Here is an 11,883-nt window from a genome sequence, read left to right on the forward strand (position 1 = left end):
AACGATTTTAAAACTTATGGTAAAATCCAAATGACGAAATTGATTACTTTTTCCAGCACTGCCGGTGCACCACCGACATCGACATTAAAAAATTTAATAAATGAGAATATATTCATCACAGAGACTTGGTACCTTTGAATGAAATGTTTAGAATAAATTGCTTGAAGTAACTATCCTGGTTTCATTCTTAGATTCTCAAACGAAAACGTCAATAGAAACAATTCCGAGACTTCAAGGAATCTAAGGATATGCATTTTTAAATTCTGTCACTGAAGGCTAAGGAATGGGGTTTTAAAATATGTAAAACTTATAAACCGTTGTACCATTTTAAATGAGATAATAGTAGAGCCCTCAAATAGTAGCACTCAAACACACAAGATTAATTTTTGATTCGGCGGTACAAACCTGCGTTGAAGATGTGCTCTTTATGTTATATTAAGCAATCTAAACAGGGAACTGGAAATACACAAGCTACACCCCCTCTTCTTTTCATTTTCAGACTACGTCTATGTTATTCAGCAATTCATTCTGAACATTTCATTCAAAGGTACCAAGTCTCTGCGATGACTATATTTTCATTTATTTAAGTTCAAAGTATCGGTGCCTTGGTGTACTGACAGTGTTGAAAGAAATAATGAATATCTGCGTTTCGATTGCACTATAAGTTTTAAAATCGTTATAACTATTTTTTGAAAACTCGTATCTAGTTATCGTCTTCGACAAAGTTGTTAACCAAGGTTTGAACTATAGTTTTATAAATCTGTATATTGAATGAAATAGCGATCTATATTAACGTAAATGCAAAATAATTGATTTCCCCATATAAAATCCCATGCAAACTTTGAACGCAATGCGCAACCGGCCGCTCCCAAACTTTGCACAGGCATTTGGGACCACAAAAGGACCTTAAAAAGTGCTGTGCTGAAAAATATCATATTCGAGCCACTCTACTGAGCAGGTGCCACAAATTTGGTGTTCAGTTGTTTCTGATCAGAGTAAATCGTAATATGCCGTTTTTCACAGAACTCGAACGTACTAGTTTGTACTTGATATGTGCAAAGAATACTATGTGTAATTGTACTATCGCATTGTGTTTTGTACTGGATTTCTCCTAAATGTGACCTGTATCTGCAAGTAAGCAGTATCGGATCTTGTAACCGAACATTGATTTTCTCACTGTCCATATGTATGAAGCTCTTAATTATAGCATTGTTACACACAATCGTGTGTTTTAAATTATTCAAAATGAATGGTTTCGCCTGGGCCAATTTGTTGAACGCTTTGAGCGCTGAATAGCTGACATGGTAGAATTCGATAAAAGCGACTATCGTAAGTCTAACCTCTATTTTCATCTTCAGAAAATGTTCCTCATCACGAATACTCGGTCTTATGCGAGTCATCAATAATCACAGTATTTGACCGGAGCACCACTTCTTGTTTCTGCGACTCACTCATCTCGACAGATCACTAGGGCAAGAAGTATAGTAGCAGCTTCCTTTGTTCTTCAAACAAGGTACACAATATATAAGTAACTATATTTGTCGTTCGCTTCACACTGACTCGGACAGAACCATAAACCACACTGAGTTTAGTGACCATTTTTGATTGTTGGAAACAACAATCTATTTTAACTTTTTCCCAATAATTTGTTCAAATCAAACGTGCTACAAATTTTTTTAAAGACGCTGATAATCGTGTTTTTTTCTTAAATTATTTTTAAAGCATTTCGGGGAGGGGGGGGGGGGGTCTTTAGCCCCTTAGCCCTCCCCCCTCTAGCTACATGCCTGACACTAAGCATAATGTACGTTTGAAATGAAAAAAATAAAGGGTTGTGTACAGGACACGACCACGGTGACATTAAAAATATAGCTTTTTTATCTATCACACATATCGACACACGTTCTTGTTTACTCGCCTGTTTTCATATGTCACAATTTGCTATATACCCTCCCCATTAAAACATAATTTATTGAAGGTCTTTTAACGGTAATCTATTAATTAATCAAGTATCTCACTAGGTGATTGGCATTATTTGGCTGATCCATCTAGTAAAAATAGGCTGGTCTGTCCAGAAAATATATTCAAAAGAAAAGTTCCAAAGCTGTGATGAGGAAACCCACGCCCGCCAACGGAAATATACAGATTCTCCATAAAATATGAAATTTCATCTTCCATTTAAATTTTCAATAATGTACTAATGAACTTAAGTAAACAATCTTAAGTGTAAGTATTTCTTGATCGATTAGTGGTGGAAAAATGAAATTATTTGATAAATTACATTGTTATGCAACGTTCGCACTACCAGTTAAAACGGGTTTTTATGCTATCTTGGTGACATTTTTCTTGTTGCTAATTATTAAAACGTGTTATAACTCTGTAGTGTAACCATTGTATTATTAAACCAATTCTGCAGCGTTTTATGTTATATAGGTGTTTTATGTGGTAATAGGACTGACATAATTATATCTTCAGTACAGCGGTTTGTTTCATAATTTAAAACAGATTTATTTTAAAATTTAAATTAGTATACCCAACCGTATTTGTTGTATACCTTAAAACGCATTAGAACTGTGTTTTAAATACATAGGGTAGGACAGATATTCTGACTGGTTAAACTGGGAAAACAATTTAAGTCCAGTAACGCTTAAGACATGGCTTGAATTTGAATCGAAAAAGAACACCCGCTTCAACTGCTGCTGGGACGGTAAGTTCTGTTTTAAAATTTTCCGTTGTGTGCAGTACGAAACAAAAGTGTTTGAAATTAGAAAACAAAAAGTTCTGCTGGGAATGTGATTGTTTCCGATGCAATTACACTCAGATTTTTCACGCAGGGGATACAGGCCGTGTAAATGAAAACCGCGTAAATTTAAAAAACGCGTTAATGAAAACCGCGTAAATTTCAAAATCCGTGTAAAAAACCTGAGTGTACTCTCCTATATAAAATACTACGCTGCTGAACAGTGCAATAACTACAGAAGCACGTTGTCAGATGCCTTACTGATAAAAAACATATAACCGAAATATGAAACATAAAAACCAACTGGCTCTTTACCCTACGCAGCTACAAAGCGCCGTAAACATGGATTAACAAGTTACAACGCACACGCATGCATAAAAATAAATATATTTTTTTCAATCGCAACACTCTTAAGCAGCACACACCGTATTGAATTAAATCCAAACCACCCCGCCCACCCACTTTGCAAATCATTCTGTAACACCATGCTGGTACCCGACAAATCCGCACACGGCCACCGCTGCCGAAAATGCATAGCGTCTACCGCTTATTGTAGTGCCCAGACGCTGCAGCCATGATCTTACCCGTTCGACATAAGAACAAAAACTGATTCAAACGGGTACGCGTCACCTCTATTTATAAACTAACCGTATATGGTTTAGTCACTTAGGTGCGAGTGTGTGCAAATGCCAACGTTACCGAAAACCGATAGCGCTTATTGCATCGCCCGGAGACGACGTTGCTCGTGTGGGATAAGAGCAACAACTGATTTAAACGGACATGCGTTGCTTCTATTTATGACTTTTCGTGTTTCATTGAGCAACTAAGCTGCCCTCTTTTGACGGCTGTGTCTGAGAAATCTGCCTCGCGAATGGTATTTTTCCCGTTTTTTGTGAACTTTTTAATTTTACCAATTTCCAAAAGTCTACTTTTATTGGGGAGATATTAAATTATTACCAATATTTAAGTTAGGTGTTTCTGAATCGGTTGGTGTATGAATGATTAAAATCCATCTAGTAATATCGGAGTTATAAGCGTGCAAACCTTACATAGTTTCGTTACATGGGAGATAGTTTAGATTTTAGAATGACACCTAGCCCCAGATAGTGGAGTAAGACATTTTTAATGTCAAAAGATGTGTGGGTAATGTCAGAGACATAACCGCAATGAAGTAGAATACAGATAAGCTTTTCCCCCTTTCAATTTATTTGTAACTTGTATGATAAAATTGAAACTATTTCTCTTAAATCAAAGATAATCAACTCTTTATGGTTCATGCACACTTTCTTGATTCTTTTGAATTTGACATTAAAAATGTAGCTGTTTTCAAAAGCACGCAATATTACTCGCGAATGGATCTTAATCTATCAAAACTATCGACTCATTTCAGGGCTGGAGACTATGTGGTCTTCAGTAAAATCGTGGCAACCGAACCGATACACTTCCTACGAAAAATATTGAGTAATTTTCATAATTTTTATGAAAAATTCGCAAAATAATGGTTGTTTTCATATTGTTGTCCTAACCACCGCATAGTGTTTTCAACAAACGAACATAACATAGTGTACCGTTGGAAAGGTCATTTCCTCTCCTTTCCAAAACACTCAAAGAAATTAAAATCGGCTTAACAATTCGTTAGTGCCGAGAGTGCCGAAAAATAGTTTTTTCGTTATAAATCAAGATTTTGAGGGTGTATAACATTTTTCATACATTTTAATTTGATGAGATCTACAACCTATACTAGGTCATTTGAAAAGTACATAATCACTGTACCACCATCTTTTCTCTTGGAATTAATTGAATACAATTAATAACTTTGTGCAAAATAATCTGTAACAGAGACTGGATAAACTTAAAACAAATATTTTTTAGTCCAGTAACCTTCAAGATAGACTTGGCATGAATTTTGATCTAAGAGGAACACCAGTTCACGCTGCTTGAGGAGAGTAAGTTATAGTTTTAAAATTCTTGGTTTTATGTTAAAGAGCTATTAAAATTATGAATCTAAAACTGAACCACTCCAGAACGTGTCCTTAGGTCGGTACTCGACTTGAAAAGAAAAGAAAATGAACCACTTTTAAAGTTCGATGCAAAATTATTCGAAATAATAAATCAAAAACCCTCTACTGAGGGTGTGATTGTTTCCGTTCCACTTCCACTTTTAAACTCCTTTATTAAGCACTACGCTTCAGAATATACCCTAGAAAATTTGATTGATATAAACTACCATTGTTTGCAAACATGTGAAACGAGCTCACAACTTTTTGGAACAAATCGAAACCAGTTCAGTACGCCCGTTCTTTAGGAATACCTACAAAAGCATGTTGTTGTGGGGCACCTATAGTTAATGTTGTGTATAACACATAATACACTGACAACATAGACTCGGTTGCGATTGATGGAATGAGCAACACCTCACGCAGAGCTACCAACGTGAACAGGGGATTGTGCGCGATTGACTGACAGTGCCCGCTTGTCTCATTCTTAGCAACCTCATTCGTGTGTGAACATTACAAGGTAAGAGGTGCACATCTTGTGCTGGGCGATTCTCCGGTTAGCAAAGGGCGGTTTCCACAGTTGTCAGATGCCTTAGTGATAAAAACGCATCACGTATATACGAATTAAGTTACATATAGAGTACGGTGATTAGGAAGTTCCAGGAACTCCACACGTCGAGTCTGTCTTCCAAGAACGTTGAACGGAAGTCCACTTAGTAACTCTGCGCAGTCGATATCGCTGCTGGATGATGTCAAAAATTAAAAGCCAGTGGAGGGTTTTTATATAGTCGGACAATCTTCTTAAGGAGGGAGATGTGCGGGATCGGACCATGGCAACACACGCAAAGCATAGCGGATAAAATATTTTTGAACGCTCTCGATTCTGCTGATTTGAGCGCTGTGATAAAGATGCTGCGCACAAAGGAGCAATGCAGAGTTTTTAGGCAATAAACATCAACAAATGATAATAAATCCCAACATTGAGAAGTTCGGAAAACCTCAGTTTTGTATCATGGTGGATGCCAGGATATTTTATCACATTAGCTCGGCTGATGGTGGTCGATACGATTCTATAGTCGACGAAAGTTGGAGATCGCGATCGTGAGAAGGTGATAACATTGCACTTGCCTGTGTTAACTTCAATCCCGTCAATTTTTTACCACTGCGTGACCAGTTCAATATCAGACTGAAGTGCGCAGCAATCCAGGGGGGATGCTATCACCAGAAAAACCTTGAAATCGACAGTGTACATCAGTTTAAAAGACTTAGCTTGTAGAGGTCGTTGATGAATAATATGAATATTAGAGGGCCTAAATTACTCCCTTGTGAGACACCCAAGGATATGTCGAAAGATGTGGATATTATATCCTCAAGCTGAAGAAAAGAACTTCAACCTGTCAGGTAACTCCAGATCCAATGCGTCAGCCAGTTCGGTAGCCGAATACGTTTTCATTTTTCGACATCGAGACCACGGGGAATTTTGACGAAGGCTGGGGATCAAAAAGTGTAATTCTTTCTACAGAATTTATCTTCCCCCGATAACAGGTATTGAAGTTGTCGCTTGTCAAGTAAAAATTAAAAACAAAGCCCTTTGCATAGCTTCCATCTGTATTTCCCCTAAAACCGCGACTGAACACTAACAGCTTCATGACATAGAATCATAGAATCCTGCCCGCACCGCAACTAGTTCTAGAAGCTTTTAACCCTTACGGTGCGGCATGAAGTTGTCTTTTTGATGAAAACCAGTCTACCTCAACCGTTGCGATAATTTCGATTTGACAGTGTTGAACACGGGTGGAATAACTTCTTTGGGATTATCCATTTGGTCGACTTTGCTGCTGTTAGATTGCACGTGGAATCCCTGATACCCACGGTAGCGACCATCTGCCGATCGTAGTCTCTATCACCAACGTCTCATGACCATCGAAATCGATCAATGTTTCGTCTAACCTCCCGCGAAACATTGATTGGAAGAGTTGTGCTGTATATTCCAAACGATCGACTAGACACAGGTACTTCCTCCGGAGGACAACACAAGTACTCGGCGCGAACACCCAAAGACGTATTCCCAATCCATAGTGGGACAAGGAATGCTTAGACGTAGACGCGGAGAAGGTCGCCGCGTATGATACTTACCATGGCGACAGGTTACTCAGTAGTTATCGACAGTACGCGACTTTAGGAACGCTTGATGAAAGCCAAGAAACGTGGTTACTGGCGCCGGTTCGATGACAGATTAATGAGAGAAACATTAATGAGCATACTTTGGGGCATAGTTCGACATATGCGAAACCGAAACAGTACTAACGAGAGTATGGAATATTCAAACCATTAGATATTCCATTCCACCAAGAAGGCTTGTCTAGATTCTACTCAGAAACAAAAGACCAACCGGGCGCGTCCTCTCACGACATCGCGAATGAAAAGCCTTTTGCGTTGGTGGAGTTACCACTTGCTCTCTTATCATGTAACAATAAAACCCCATCATTGGAGATAAAGGAAGGTTATCGCCACTCCAAAACCAAAAAAGGTAGCTTTCGATCACAACTCCGATTGAAATGCTACCCTGCTTCTGGGAGTTGTTCGACTCAAAAGTAATGTGAACGCCTTCTTGTTTAAATGTCTCTGATGCACGATATGGAAAGTGGAATTTTGGAATCGCATTTTAGTACACGCGTTAAGAGTGGTGAATAATTTGGCAAATTAGAAAAAAATGTTTAGGATATTCCTTAAGGAAGCCACTACGAACTTTACGTATCTGTTTTATCCATTAATGATATTGATTCAATAAGCTGCAATGTACTAAATAAACACCTTAACCCTTTATGATGATTTACAAAAACAAATATACATGTAATGGTTGCACACGCACGCTTTTCTACTGAATCACATTGCGATTGAATGTTTTGATTTTCTGCAGAAATCAACAAAATCGAAACAAAATTCGACTGGCAAACCAATACGATTTGCACTGTGTTTCTCTCTGAGGAATGAGGAACAATTTTTGAGCGGAAATATCACAATATCTATAACTTAGTATAGCTGAAAAAGCGTTTCGATGACGTCTCATCAGCACCAAGCCATATTTCGTACGAACGAAAAGAAAAACGATTATTGTTGTTTGGAAAGTACAACTTGACTTTGGCCTATTTCTTCTGTTTCGTGATAAAATTCAATACGCAAATAAGAACTTGACCTTTTTGTCGTGGCGTCTACGAATTAAATTTTCTTTAGACGAAACAATCGTTAACGATAAAATAACCGCCTCAGTCGTTCATCTGAATACCACATCGTTCGAAAAGGGTACAAAAAAACTTTCGGCTTCTTTGGCCCGCTTTTTTATGTTCTTACTTTTACTCTCGTGTACCTACATAAAATTTTCATCCTCCCATCTCATTTTTTTCGCATCACTTGATCGATTTCTGCTTGCCTCCCTTTATTTACTACATGTACTTCTGATGTGCTGGTATTTCAGCTGACTATGAACTCTCAGTGCACCCGCTCGCCAGTTGCGAAATTCTCTCTTGTATATCTACGACAAGAGCGCGACTCTCAACGAAGAGTATCTGTATCTACAGTCTCGCTATCGAGCTTTACCAACGCTCACGAGAGAATTGTGCCAAACAGCTGTTTCTCCCCCACTCGGTGCGGCGGATAATCCTTGAATGGAAACACGAAAGCTACGGCCATTGTTGAAAAGGCGGAGACGACCAACGAACGACCATTACCTCCGAAATAGAACAACTGTTATCCTGTTCGGTTTTGGGAACAGGGCTACACGAAAATAGAGTCATAATGTTTTGTTTTTCCTAATTAAATACTCAGTACTACTTGTGCAGTGCTATATGTAGAGGTGTGTTAATCAATATACCACCGTCCATCCCAGCAACCACAGTCTTCCTACATTCCTTGTCTGCAACTATCAAAGCGTGGATGGAAACGCGAAAACATCGAGCTATGTAGATTTGAATTTGTGATTTCTCTTTGTCCAACATCGTTGTGAAGCGTTGTAATGGACCAGAACCTTTCATTTATTCGTTTGGGAAAATTGCAAACCATGATTATCTATCTCTCTGTTGAACAGTACTTACCGTTGATGATGGTGATGGTGTCGGTGAGGATGATGATGATGATGATTACCGACACACAGCTAGCGGGCGTTGGAAAATGCTGCTAGGCGAACAGAATAGAGAATTGATTGTACCGAAGCAACAAGTGGGTGCTGGGTTCAAGCGTACCCTCGCACTCTGGCGGTGGTTCTTCTGTGGTGTGTCGTTACGTGTAGGTAGAATGTGCTAGCCACCCAATTAGCGAGTTGGCTTTCTCCTAGCCTGGCAATTGTGAAAGTTCACGACGCCGGGCTAAAAACGTTCACACTTGACTGGTGAAGGAATATTCTCTTAACGAGATAGGTATGTTGTGTGTATGCGGCAATAGAAATTTCTTGTGTGGGATTCAAACAGAACCCATATAGTTTAAATCTGGAGTAAATTTTCAATAGGACGTAAGTAACAACGAGAGGTTTTAATTATTTACCTCTTCTTCCGTTAACGGCTCAGGCACTTCTGCGTTTGCCTTCTAACAATTGTCATTAATATGAAAATATGAAACACAAATGCAAATGATATGATGGCCTAAATTAGGTACTGGCAATGATTGTACAGTTTTATAGTAGCATCTAAATAATTGAGTGAGATAGTGAACAAAAGTTTCACTTTCGTGTTATTAAAATTTTTCCCAAGGAATGTGCATTGATTTAAGCGTTTAGCTCGTTTCTTTCGATCCTATAATGCGGTGCTTCGACGCTGCTGTTTTAAAGTCCTTTTGCAGGTGGGTGTCTGGTTATGCAGTTATTTTATCCGAGCCGAACACAGATCTTCATCAGATAACTTTCTCTATCGCAATACTTTCTTTGTCAATATTTTCTTCTATTCAAAGTCGAGACATTCACTTGTCATGCACATTAATCGGAAATGTTCACCGCCAGATTTTAACAATTGTTGTGACGATATTTACCTAACGTATACCGTATAGTGGGCTTCTACCTCTACCAGAACCTGTCACAATAAATACATAAGCATCGAAAATACAGCAGCGTGTTCATGAACAATGGAAACCAACAGCAACGAAAACCGTTATTAATATTTGCTAGTTAGCTTCGAATCTTACTCATCTCGATCCAATGAGGAAGATTCCAAGCCAGCATTTGCTTGCAAATGTACATAATGACATTTGATTTTAGCTGTAGTTCTGTTTGGAAACGGATCGTTTTTGAAAGAGAAGAATTAAGTCACGGGTATGACACCTGGGTACAGCTTTACCGTGTTAGGGTGCTTACAGAGTGGCCGCGAGAAGCTGAGCAGGGGCTGGCACTGACATTAGAGTGCGAGATGCGAGAAACCTGCTTGCAGCATATTAAATGGAGCCTGTCAGAGTGCAAGCGGGCAGTCGGCGCCGATCCGCTCGGCTTTCACTCTGACATCACCCATTTGGTTTGCAGCAAGCAGGTTTCTCGCATCTCGCATTCTAATGTCAGTTCAAGCGCCAGCTCAGCTTCTCGCGGCCACTCTGTAAGCACCCTTAGAAATGTTCTGTTGATTCCATTCAGATGAGGACCTGGCACATGGTAATAAATTATCTGAAATTAATACTTGTCAATTTTTCAATCCTCGTATATGTAGACGACAATACGATAGAGGTATAAGTCCGATGACCACTTACTGGGGTGAAATAAATTATAAAATCGTCGCAATATATCAAACCGGGTTCCGTCACGAATAAGACTTAGACAAAAATTTTCGCTGTTTTTGATACAGAAGTTCACGTAGAGATAAAAATCGAATTATAAAAATAGAATTGCCAAATGTGTGTCAATGCACTCTACCATCTTCAGTTAAACCACAAAGCTCTATCCAGTCAGCCAACGCACAGTGTTTCCAAATAGGCAAAAATCTGTTTTAATCCACCTAGAGGTGCAATTGTGCCTTTCTCATTTCTCCAAACTATGATTTAATAGCTGGTTCGTACAATATAACATTATGGAAATGTCTTTCATTCTTATTACACTTGGTAAGTATATATAAGAGCACCTTTTTGCATTCATCGCGGTATCGGTTTGAATCGGAGTTTTCTATGTGATTCCGGAGCCGGAAGTCCGATGGAGATGGAATTTAATATCAGTTTCCGGGGACGCAACATCTTTCATTTGAGACTAAGTTGATCAAATCGGTCTAGCCATTTTCGAGAAACCAATATAACCGTTATTCTGAATTTGGATGCTTCTGGATCCGTCGATGGTGGCCAGTGTGGCCAAAGAGACTTTGAATGACTGTTGGTGACCTAGAACTACAAATTCAACAGTTGTGTTTACATTTTGGAAAAAAATTCACCTTTTTACATTCATCGCAGAATTCATTAGAATCGGGATTTGCTGCGTGATCGTACGTATCACCCTGTAATTCAGGAACCAGAACTCGGATCCACACAAAATTCAACAGCAGCTGATGGACCTTTCATTTAAAATCAAGTTTGTCAAAATCGGTTCAGAAAATTCCGAGAAACCGATGTGGACAAATCAACAAATTTTGTTTTGTAACCATACTCTTCAACTCGTAATCCGGAACAAGATGTCGGTTGAAAATAAAATTCAACCTATGGGAATATTATACCTTTCATTTGAATCTTAGTTTGTAAAAATCGGTTCAGCCATCTCCGAGAAACCGATGCACAGTGGCACGACTTAGAACAAAAGGTGGACTAAAGTCCAAACTTTGCCGAATCAGTTCAAATAGGACGATTTTATGTAATTTTGGTACGCTGAATTCGTTTTTAATATTAAAACAATTCAAAAATAAGCGTTTACTATTCATTAGGGTGTCTCAAAAATATTTTTTTTCGAAATCGCTCTTAAAATTTGTGTATATTCATTTTCATGTGCTAAATCGTTTTTGATATCAACACATATAAACAATTTTTTCATTATACGTTAGGGTGGCTCAAAATATGTATTTGTGAAGGTTCAAACAATAAACATTTTTTTAAAGAAGTTTTTGTGCGTTGAATTTCCATTTTAATTGTAAAAATAGAAATTAACTTTACTACTTATTAGAGTGGCTCAAAAGTATTTTGTCTTTTATAATGATTTTTTTT

This window comes from Topomyia yanbarensis, chromosome 2, assembly GCF_030247195.1.
Source record: "Topomyia yanbarensis strain Yona2022 chromosome 2, ASM3024719v1, whole genome shotgun sequence".
Classification (NCBI taxonomy): domain Eukaryota; kingdom Metazoa; phylum Arthropoda; class Insecta; order Diptera; family Culicidae; genus Topomyia; species Topomyia yanbarensis.